This window comes from Sphaeramia orbicularis, chromosome 14 (genome assembly GCF_902148855.1).
Source record: "Sphaeramia orbicularis chromosome 14, fSphaOr1.1, whole genome shotgun sequence".
Classification (NCBI taxonomy): Eukaryota; Metazoa; Chordata; class Actinopteri; order Kurtiformes; family Apogonidae; genus Sphaeramia; species Sphaeramia orbicularis.
This window is the reverse complement of record NC_043970.1, coordinates 31,701,886-31,714,180: the sequence shown is the minus strand read 5'-3', so window position 1 is coordinate 31,714,180 and position 12,295 is coordinate 31,701,886. Positions and strand designations below refer to the sequence as shown.

General features: G+C 38.0%; 1 protein-coding gene across 1 annotated transcript in view; it reads right to left on the bottom strand.

The window, feature by feature from the left end:
- The window catches only part of dchs1b (dachsous cadherin-related 1b), a 106,343-nt gene extending 94,356 nt beyond the window's left edge, over positions 1–11,987 (bottom strand). Inside the window, exon 1 of the mRNA XM_030154634.1 lies at positions 11,442–11,987. The gene's annotated coding sequence lies outside the window, so the exon portion shown is untranslated. The remainder of the gene's footprint in view (positions 1–11,441) is intronic.
- Positions 11,988–12,295: the final 308 nt, after the last annotated feature.

Genomic DNA, 12,295 nt, shown 5'->3' with positions numbered 1-12,295 from the left:
TAATTATGATGAAGTGAGGACCATTTCATGGTTACAGTTAAGACTGTCTGACCACAGATGTAGCTCACCTGCCTGACCTGATACAGACTGACGACAAATCAAGCTGCTGTTTTAAATATTTACAACACAGGGATACTCATAGAAGGTTCAAATTTCACTCAGAAAAAACAATGATCTGTTTCTCATCTCACACTTGATATCTGTGTAACTACTTTTTTATGTATCTAATTCAGGAATATATTCAGTTTTTTTCAGATTACTGCAATTCTGTGAAACCCTTGTTTTTAACCCTGTCCATAAAATATTAGTCTGGAGTTTTATTTTATTACCTATTTCCTTTATAAATGTTGACGTCAGTGACATCAGTGAGTTTGCACCAGGTGACGTCACCGTGCAGGCAAGTCAGTTAAGACTGAGAGAGAGCCAAAAGCCCACTGTGGCCATAAATATAAGTCTACACTGTTTTTATACTGCAGGTTTTACCCTTTCTGCAGAGCACAATCAAAACAAAAGAAACAGAGTAAAACAGAAGACACTTGACCAATTTCTTGGTGAAGAAAATTAATGTTGATCAGATGGTAACAATTTAGTTCCAATCCAAAGGAATTTGGAGTGAGATTTTTTTTTCATGGTTTTGGCTGCATATCTTTAATTAGGATAAGAAATGATGCAATGAAAATGAGGTTCAAGTGCTGATTTATTGTTAAAATTGTGTTTTATTCTAAGCCATAAAACATAGTTTCTGGTTGCATTTATGTATTTATTTATTTTCAAATGCATTTAGAATCATTTTCTATAAAATTACATCCCACACTAGCGTATAACAGTATAACAGTCATTTTCTGTTTCATGATTGGGAGCCTTTCACTACAAATGTGTTTTACTTCTGAGAATGAGGCTATTTTTGACAACCGTAACTTATTCTGTAGCATTATGACAAGACACAACTGTTAAATTAAGGTTGATGTTATCAAATCTGCCTCAATTTGCCACATGATGCTTCTACAGAAGTTTGAGATGTTTGAATTTTTCTCTTTCCTCCACTAAAATTTCTCCTTGCCTTTGCGGGGATATTAACTGGGGAAAAACAACTTGCTGAAGACTTGGAAAGTCTGTGGCAGCATCAGCATGACATTTCAAAGCTGGTGCGATGATTCAGATTTGTTTATTTACTCACACAGAGGCTGACAAACTGGAATACAGTCACACACTTGCACCATGTCCCCTGTGACAAAACGTCCTAGATTTTACTGCCCGACAGGCCAGAAGGAGAAGGAACAATGCAAATGGAGCAGAGGAACAAAAGAAGTAGAAACAAAGAACAAAAGTTTGATCCTGAGTGCAGTTTTAGTAAAAACTTTGCAGCGAGCTGAAGGAGTACAACCAATACCTTCGTAGCTGCGCTGACACACAGACACGCCGCTGATTCACACACACATAAATAATGTACCCTCTGAACCTTCACTGAAACCAAAGGGCAAGAGAAAACACAGCGTGAAGTGACTCCTGAACCCATTCGACCGTGCTGCCAAGTGACTGTGCACGTTGTATGAGCATGTATCTGATTGCAGGCCAAGAAAATTTTATATAAAGACAGAGAGTAAAACAATGAATGAAGCAAAACAGAACAGCAGATGAGCACCACAGCCAAAACTTAAAAAGGATGGCGTGCTTGGATGTCCCTCAAGGTGTGTCTGCAGCTGCCATCTACCATCACTCATCACGCCTAACCATCAGAGCATGTTGAATCCCACAAGGGCAAGTTGTTGAGCTGAACCTTGACCGTGACACTGTGTCAAACACTATTACCTCACTGGTGAAACTGAGATAAATAGCTTTATAGGGGCCCAAACAAATGATTTCACTATGCATGGAAATTTTTGCATCAATCATGCATCAGGACATCATTTCATCCATGTCTATCTGTAATGACAAGCAGAGCGCTGACTGGAAACAATTAAACATCAGGAAATAGTCTTATCAGTGTGAAATGTGGAAGACATTAAAATACACAGGGGTTTTATGGCTCCATTTGGCTATTTGGAATAAAATAACACTCGACGAAGCACACACACACACCCACACACACTGCTTCTGGCTGTTTGTTAGTGTTTAGGTCTTTTGTTACTAATTAAAAAAATAAGTTGCCATTATATATATTGAGATTAATCTTGCACATGGGATGCAAATACAAATATTCCTTATTGGAGATAATGAATATACTCAAATCTATACCATAATTATGTGCAGTATTTGGAAATGTAATATGTTGTAGTTTCTTTATTAAAAAGTAAGGTACCTATTTTACTTTCTTTGTCAAAGGAACTTATATTTGATTACCTTATGATAACTTTTCTAACAAAAGTTTTAAATTAAGTGATGAAAACCTAAAAATTTAAACCAGCTATTTTGTCATCACAGTTGAAGATTAGTGTTACTGTTCCTGCATACTGTGAAATTTTGCACATATTAAGAATTAAATCCATGATATATATATGTATATATATATATATATATATATATATATATATATATATATATTTTTTTTTTTTTTTTTTTTTTTTTTTTTTTTTTTTTTTTTTCATTTTGCATATTTTTTTCATGGTAGTTAATCTACCCTACTTGCCATTTATATATTCTATTTTAGATTTTAGTCTTACCTTCTTATGCTACAAACCAAGACCTGGGTAACTACATTTCATTCTATCATGTAGCATTTATCGAATGACAATAAAACTGAGTCTGAGTGTCAAACTTATATTAACTTGTCAAATTTGCCCCAACAGTTTGGTTAACCTATGTCACCTGGACATATGCCAGAAGAAGTTGAAAAGATGCAAAGCAACAGAATTCATGTTATGTTCCATATATGGATGAAGTTTTGAATTTAAAGAATATATTCAGATGTCCTAAGGAGGATTAAGGCCAGATTGAAGATTGAAAAATATGATCGTTTGCCAATAAAGTTAGAATATTTCAAGAAAAAGTCATAATGCTGTAGTATTTTACCGCATACACTCACAAAGAAGGGCAAATATCAGAGAAATAGTGTGTTGTTTGTGTAGTATTTGATCAAATTATCCATTATTATAGGTTTCACAACTAAAAAAATAGTCAGTTTTTTGGACTTAGGAGTTAAGTTGCAAAGATATTCACAGATTTCACAGGTTCAGCTGGTTTTCACTGTCAAGACATATTTTTTCACTCCTTTCTTACAATTACTTTTTTCTCAATAATTATGCCTTTATTCTTTTCATTATAATGACTTTTTTCTGTCTTTTTTCATTATATTCAGCCACAAAATGTGTTTTTTTTTTCAGTGCATTCCTGATTCTCCTTCATACAGATGTAATTCCTATGTAATCCCCAACATTTTGAGTTACAACTGTAATTATTCTTTCCTCAATAACTGTAACACACTCCCCGGTGAAGTCCCATGTGAACTCACCCTAACCTTAAATAGTTAAATTCAACCTCTACCTGAGCCTTAACCCAGTCTCTAATAGAAAAAGCAAACTAACCTTATAAAGACCAGATTTCTATCCAAACACATAAAGTGAGTCCCCATATGTGGCAATATGTCTTTTTTTTCCATTATGTTTTGAACACATTAAAGACACTAATATACATTCAATCACGTCAGAAAAATCACAGGTTTCAGTGATAAACAAACAGAGGAAACATTCAAAGACACAACACTCTTCTGATAGCCAAAACAGACTTACGAGAAGGGAAACTAAAGAGCCATCCTGTAAGTGTAACACACAAAATAACACACACACTTTTTAATCTCTTCTGCATTCCACCCAATGAGCTAATCAGCGATGGACTTACAGCCAACCAATCATACCAGGTCATGTTATTGTTTCAGAAAACACATAAATATTAATTAAAGTGATAAAATGTTTTGTTGAAAAGATAGCCAGCTAGTAGAGTAAATTCCACTGAGGTGAAAAGGGGTCATGTTCCTAAAAGAAATACGACATACTTAATTTCACAAAGTCAGACGACAACTGGTTATTCTTCTTTAGCTGACAGATCTGGGAAACTATCTAAATTTGTAATTACTCATCACAAACCAATGAATATGGAAGACTGAGTTTGCTTTCTAGTTATTAAATCCTCCATCAACTCCCTGGTTAGTGGCGCGCCAACAGCTGCTCAGCTAGAGAATGCTTATGTATTATGTTACTCCATTACATTTCTTGTGGTAAGTCTGGGAATTAAGTCTGTCTGTCTTTGTTTTAATTTGCTTTAGAGGATTAAACAGGCCGCAATATCCGTCAGTAAATGAATAAAAATTAGAAAATTACAAGCAGAAATGCATCTTTGATATTACTTAAGGCCATACCTGTTCTCCAAGTTACCAAAAAATAAAAAAAACTTCATCTCACTTTTCCTTTTCCACCCCTCTCTCACACCACCCACACACACCCAGACTCTGAATCCCTTAACTTACATAACACATTGCACTACCTGAGCTGCGATGCCCTACATGCGGCTTTCAGCTCGTTGCGAGTGTTTGAAGTTACCAGAAGCTCAGATCATCTCACTTACTTCATTAAAAACACATGAGACCCTACACCGACAGGCTCTCCCTCTTCCTCTTTCTACTCAACTCGTTCGCCTCAAAGCCTAGACTCTTTCTTCATCTGTCAAGCACCCAGATAGGCAGCAGTTACCATGTTTCATTCATCCCCGCTGTGAGTCATGCCTACATTTATCTCTTCATATGACTAATGAAATGAATACCTCACTTCATCCGGAAACATATGAGCATACACACACGCCTCAACCAATCATCTTCTATAAGGGAACGAATCAATCAAAGGTACAAAACTGTTTCAATTTATTGATTCTTTGATCAATAACAATAAAAAAAGCCACAGAGGGGATACAGCTTCTCTTTTTTCTGTTTTAACTGAAGAAACCTCCTGTTTTGACAAAAATAGGGATAGATGATGTTTTCCTCAGGGCTAACACTCATTATTTGTAATATACAACAGTGAAAATGGATACTTTACAATTAACATTAAAATCTTTGTGGTTCATTTCAACCCATTAAGACCCAGTGCGACTTTTGTGGCAATTCCCAAGTGAATTTTTCTCCATATTTAACCTCTCTTAAGCAATGTATCACCATTCATTGCAATATTATTCTTTGTATTTTGTGGGTTTTTTTAGTGAAAATCATGCATTTTCCTATATTTAATTTATTGATCATGTAGATGTTCCAAAAAAGCTCAGAGTACATTCAACAGTTATTATATCAGAAACAGAGAAAACTGAAGAATAGTTGACTTTTTGAGAAAAATCTATCATTATCTGAACATAAACCAAGTGTCTCCATCTACTGTCATTTATCAAACTCTATGGGTTTTACTGGTAAATCAATGTTGTAGAAGATAATGGTGTTTCCACGTTCACTACGGAGCCTCTGAAAGTTCAAATGGGTCATATGTGATGACCATGAAAAGATGACAAACTTTATTTAACACTAATTATTTACATGTATTTGATTGCATTAGTGGATCAACATGGTATTAAACATCTTAGAACAGTAGATACTTTGGGTCAACATTGGATATTTAGTTCTTCATGGGTTAAAGCAGCTCCAAAGGGCAATGACCTTAGCTCCAAAAAAAAGCCAATATGGAAGCATTTTATGCTTGTAACAGCGCTGATGGTCCAAAAAGCCATAGCTCCCATAGACTTACACTGAACTTCACTAAATATACTAACCATAATTTTTTCCAGGACTCATTCTGGCCTCATTTGTTTCATTTGAAACCATAGTGATCTGGTGGTCCACCTTTACATTTTTCCTCTGTTAACCAGATCTCAGGTCAAATAGAGGTTTTGATGCCTGCCATGTCAGACTTTGACTGACAGGTCTGTTTGACAGCTTACTGCTACTGAGTCAGACTTTTAGTGTTTCATTTTACTTAATAAAACTCTTTCTTTCCCAGATGGACAGCTCAAATTCAGGTGTGGTTAAACAACATTGTAAAATCCATTTGTTGCATTACATTAGTTCACTTCTGACCCACTGGGCACCTATAGTTTCAGATTCTTTGTCCACTTATGGTCACTTTTAGCTTTAATAAGTCAAAATAGCAAACTACTGCGTTCAAAGGCTTAAGAAAACAATGGATGAATCACAATCCCACTGTTCACTAATTACATACAGTCTATGAATGACTCCAAAATAAAAAAATTTTTGAAATGCCTTTAAGATGACTGCTGAATCAAGTACAATCCAGTAATATTTCAATTATATTCATTCTAGGTTTTCACACATGCCATTTTCTCCTTTCTGCGCTGATAAGCCATGTGGTTTATAACCAGTCAAGTTGCAGATGGGACTTTGCTCAAGACCACAGAGAAAGAGGAGGCTGCATCAGAGCCAAAACAAACCATTTCAACTTTTTTATTCAGATAGCACATTAAAAATGATTGATACTGATAATTCTAAAAGGTCTTAATATCAGATCCAATAATTTTATTGGCGCATAAGTGATCTCTAATGTCTAATCCCTACTTTGAAGACTTAAATTACTAGGTTCTGAGAAAATTCTGCGGAACTTTTCAGTTGTTTGGCAATTTATTCACTTTATTATATTGATGAAAAAAAAAAAAAAAAAAAGAGATGTATATGCAGAATGAAAACAGTTTGGTGCAGATCTAGCGTATCTTCATCAGCTCAAAGGTATAGCCTAAGGTCACACACGTGCTAGGATGCACACATGCAAGCGCAGTCCGACACACTTATTCCATTCATCTACAGCAAGAAACCAAACACAGTTCCAATGATCTAACCACATCTTGGCAGTCAGTAGCCAATGTCACAGGTCCAACCCACTGTGAAGCGGTACAGAATGGGGAAACATGAGACACCAGGCGTTATAGAGAACTTCCATCTGCAGCTTCCTCCAGGAATATAACAACCCATTTCCAGCAGTTATTATCCATGATCCTAATCATGAGCCAGCTAAAGTCCTAGTCTGCATATGGTGGCTGGTTTGGATCAACTTCTGCTATCACATTTGAAAATTAGACAAAATCCAAACTTAATGTTTCTGAGCAGCCGCTAAGACGGTCCACCCACCTACTGTCCTGTATTATTTTTTTCATAATTTGGCCACTGTCTGTGTTCTTTCCAGTGCAGCTGACTTGACCAGCAAGAGCTCGACCGACTGGACAAAGACCATGAATAATGATGACGGTGGTTACATCATAACTGGGCCTCAGAACAAACAAAAAGTGAACATCTCGAAGCTCCAGCTAGTCAATCACTCAACATCTGACAGGAGACTCCAGTAATTTCCTTTGATTGGGTGAGTCAGTCATCCTGTAATATCTTTTCCAGAGCTGCAGATAAATGGGTCTTCGTGTTGTGTGTGCTGTTGGAAGGTGAGGTCTGCAACTATCTGGGGTTAGACTGTACAGAGACATACTGCACACTGAATAAAACATTTAACATTTTGAGTAATAGGTTCATTCTGTAACTGTATGCATTACACTGAATTATTGTGTGTTACGACCGCATGTAATGATTTTTAAAGAGCCGCAAAATACAAAGTTGTACCCCATATTTTAAGCTTTGTCTCCAAACACTGGAAAGCAACGGAGCAAGAATGATAAATGCTGTGTAAACTCTCATTTGATATAAATAGGCCCAATTTGTCTGTCAACCAATGTGTTGCTAGTCATTGCAATGATAACACTATATTTTTCTTGCTATTTTGGAAAGTTTCCCTCAATGCATACACACACACACACACACACACATACAACACAAATTATACAATTGCGCACTGTAATTAAATTTCACGATTCTAATCAGCAACAATGCAGACATAGTGATTGTAGCTGCCATGGTAACCAAGATCCCCCCAAGGGTGAAGTTAATGAAATACAGAGCAATCAGCAATGGGAATTCCTTATCAATGAGAATCTTATTTTCTGACTCTACTACTAAAGTTATTAATAACCGCGTGGCCTTCCTGTGGATGGATGACGCAAAAAGAAGCAGCTTTTCAGGAAACCAAAGCTGCTCCATCACATTGTTCTGGAGTAACATTGGTTATAGGTCACGTGCTAAGTTAAATTACATGAAATCCTGTCCATATCGAGTGTTTGGTTTGTGTTGTGTCTAGGATGGTGGTCTGAGAGGTAAATACAAACACCAACACAGACCCCAGGCATCAGCAATGTGCAGTAAGTGAAAGATGGAGAGTAAATATTTCCACTAGCTACTTGTGGAGCCAGGGAGGAGGAAAACAATCTTATTTATGTTACTGTAGTTTGTTGTTGGCTGTCATCTGCTACCCATTCAACACTGTGGCAAATGTGTGTACTTCCATACTTGCGAGGATCAGATGGATGTTTTGCTTGTGCTCATTTCAAGATACAAATTTAGTATTTAAAGGACTTAGTGTTGAGGTCAGGGTTTAGTTTTACGTGGTGTGCAAGTCACTGTTAAGCAGATAATGGACTGAGGGAAATGTGTGGGGGGAAAAAAGAGGGAAAGAGTCTGAGTCACTTTCCGATATTTGTACTCAGACTTACTTCCCATGCGTGAAAACAAAACCCAGGAAAAGAAATACAGTTCTGCGATACAATTAGACCGATTTTTGTCTGAGCTGCAACATTTGGGTGGGAAGATGCTCTATTTCTGTTTTCTCCTCAGTTTTTTTCTCTCTTGGCAGCTATCCATGATTTGAGCTGATGAGCTGAAGCAGATATTATACAAAAGCCTTCTGTCCCATCAGCTTTTCTCCAAATGTCCTTATATTTTTAATTAGCTAAACAAACTTATAACTTTGTTGGGAAAGGTTTGGGATAAAATTATTCACATCATAATACTGGACATTTTTTTTTCTTCTTATGTGGGTTTTGTGACAACCACAAAAAGGACAACAGTGGATAGAGCACACGCAGTATTGGAGTGTCAATGTGGGTGGCAAATGTGCAATTTGATTACACTGTATATCTCAAGTGCATAAAGTAAACTCTCAAGATTGCATGAGATTTGCAAAGAATAAAACCCCAACTTGTACATCCCCTAAAGAAAACCATTAGAATAAACACAAAAAGATCCCTTAAGACTTTGAATGGTGGTATTATATTTAATCTTCAAAATAGTCCAAACTGATGAAAGCTTCAAGCAGACATTTAAGAATGTTTGTCTGCCTGGACTCTGGTTCAGATATGAGAAATGAAGTTTCCAAGATTCAAGGAATCAAATGAGATGCAGAATCCAAGCCAAGTCTGATGCCAAGACGCTGCCAGCATGCACCACAAATAATCCAATTCACAATACAAGAGGGAGGGGGGTCAGAGGGTGATGGGTGACACAACTAAGACATCTCATCCAAAAACTGTAACATGAGGTTTTTATGCAGATGCTGTGTTTTAAAGAGTGTGTATTTTTAGAGTATGACCCTGACATTAATCAAGTCCTTGACCCTGGCAGAGTCTGTATGATGCTCTAACTGTTCAGCAGAACCATATGAAGTGCAAAGTAAACAGGCCACTATTTACTCTGCTGATAAGCTCTAGAGAAGGACTTGACACTGAGCTGATCAACGGACCTCTGTCTACGACACTACGGGCAGGATATTACAAATGCACAGTCTCATGTCCACTTTCATGGTTTAAACCACTGAAAATTTCCGTTGTGACTCCTTGAATTAACCCATAAAGACCCAGTATGTTTTGTTGTAGCTCCCAAATGACTTTTTCTCTGGATTTAACCTCTCTTAAATGATTTATCATCATTTATTCTAATATTATTCTCTGTATTTTACATTTTTTCAGTGTGAATCTTGTACTTTCCTGTATTTAATTTATTGATCATGTAGATGTTCATAAGAGCTTAGATTAAAGTTGAGGGTTATTATATCAAAAACTGAGAAAACTGATGAAAAAGTGACTTTTTCAGTCAAATCTATCATTAACTGAACATAAACCAAGTGTGTTCATCCACTGTCACTGATCAAACTCCATTGGTTTCACTGGTGAATCAGTGTTGTAGATGACAGTGTTTCCACATTCACCACAGAGCCTCTGAACGTCCAAATGGGTCATATCTGATGACCATGAAAAGATGACAGACTGTATTTTACACCAATTATATAAATGTATTTACAAACATTTTACATCAGTAGATGGTTTTGGTCGCCAGTGGCTGTTTGGGTCTTCATGGGTTAAAAGTAATTTCACTAAATACCCTGAGGATATCCTGATGTTGTTTGAGCCCAGCTTCTGTAAAGGAGAACCTGTTCCTCTATGGAGTTGATGTGAGTAATTATAAGTTGTTTGTACAAACATAAGCTATGCCTGGTCGTAGCTGCACCAACAGTTGTCCATATGGTTCCTGTTAGAACCGTCTTGCTGCATGCCTCATCGCTCTGGAGAAACCAAACTCTTAATGGTTGTGTGCAGACCAGAGGCTGAGGCCAGTGTACTGCAAAGCTGGATCACATTGGACCATGTAAGTGGATAGTGTAATAATGCAAAGATCCGTATCCCTTCTTACAGCACAAAACCAGGAGCTGCGGATGCCAGTAGACACCAGATATGACTAGAATAACTATTGTGGTCAGGTGCTTAAATATACCTCTGGGCTTCCATTTTAGCTGTTGGCCATGTAAACATATACAACCAAAAGTAGCTGCTATAAATACACTGTATGTTTGAAAAAAAACAATTGTGTCAGAATTGATTTGCTGGGTAGCAATCATCTTGTACTCCTTATTTCTGAATGTAGTCTTTTCTCTGTTTGGAAGAAGTCACACAGGAAAGAGCACATCTACCGTACACCATCATCAGTGCAGACTTGTTAGAGAAAGTTTAAAAGTGCCTTGCTTAAAGGTTTTTCCCTTCTTTACACAGCCTTCCACATCACTGGGTCTCTTCAAAGTATGGTGGCTACTTTTGTGCACTTCATGGTTTCCCATTAAGTGTTTCTGTCCCCCTTCCAAAACAAAGTGTATTCATTCTAAACTGGCAACCCCGAGGAAGAAACCACTGACTCACTGATATTAAACTGTTCTGTAACACACACCAGGCCCATATACCGGCCTGTTAGACTAAACTCCCTGTCATACTTAGCTTACATTTGAAGGATCTTCACTTTGAGAGTCTTATTCAAACCGGTTTGTTTAGCTTTCCAATCTGTGAATGCTCATCAATAATCAATACTGAGCCTATGCAGCATCACCATGGTTTACTATAGTAGTCCGTTTGGAATGGTGTCCCCCACATCACAGAGCAGCCAGATCATGCATGTGAGCTGCAGATGCTGGGTGCACCCCTCAGTATGGAAAACCAGAGCGCATTTCTCATTTCCATTGATCCCCTTATGATCATAGGCATCAATTCGTAACAGAAACGTGAACGCACAGAAGATGAGAATAAAAGGAGCTGTCACTTACATTCATCTGACCCACTCCGCTGCTCTGGATGTGCGCTATGGATATCCCCTCCAAAACCTGATTAGTATGCAAACGGGTTTCCAATTCCCCCCCAAACGACAGACAATCCTCCCGGACAAAATGTTGAATGGAGCCGCTCTGGCCAGCTGGACTGCGCTTTCTTTCTTTCTTTTTTTGTTTTTTGTTTTTTTGTTTTTTTTTACATAATATCCAATCCAAAAATGACAGCTGATCCCATTCCACAGATCTGGGGTAAGGATGGGTTTACTCCTCCAATGAAGGGTATTCTTGCGTCTCCGTTCCCCTTGTCAGGTGAGCGCGTTTGGATCAGCTGGGATGGTTTCCTCACACAGTCTGCAGCAGAAACCAGCCCCGCAATGCTCTACCCGGTCTGTCGCTGATCTTTAAGGTTTCTCTCCTCTTTCTGTCTTTTTTTTTTTTATTTCTTCTCAGTCACAGTCTTCTTCTCTCTCAGCATCCACTCACCCATAGAGACGCGGTGCGTGTATGCGCGAGACAGAGCCGCTCCAGGGCACCGTGCACCTCACCGAATGAAAGCCGACTCCTCCGCCACAAGGCCCAGCCCCCCTTCTCTCTCTTGCTCTCCCTAACCCTCCTCCCTCCTCCGACTAGGGTTGCTAATTTATTCGGGTAGCTACACAAAAGAGGGGGGGACGGACGGAGGAGAGAGTAGCTGTGGAATACAGTAGGGAGGAGATTGGAGAGCAGACTTTGGTGCCCCCAAGCTCTGCTCAGTGGAAGTAGTCTGTGAACAAAGGAGCACCATGCACCATCAAAAGACGACTTCAGATCAGCCTGGCACATTATGCATGGAAATGACTCATTAATAACAC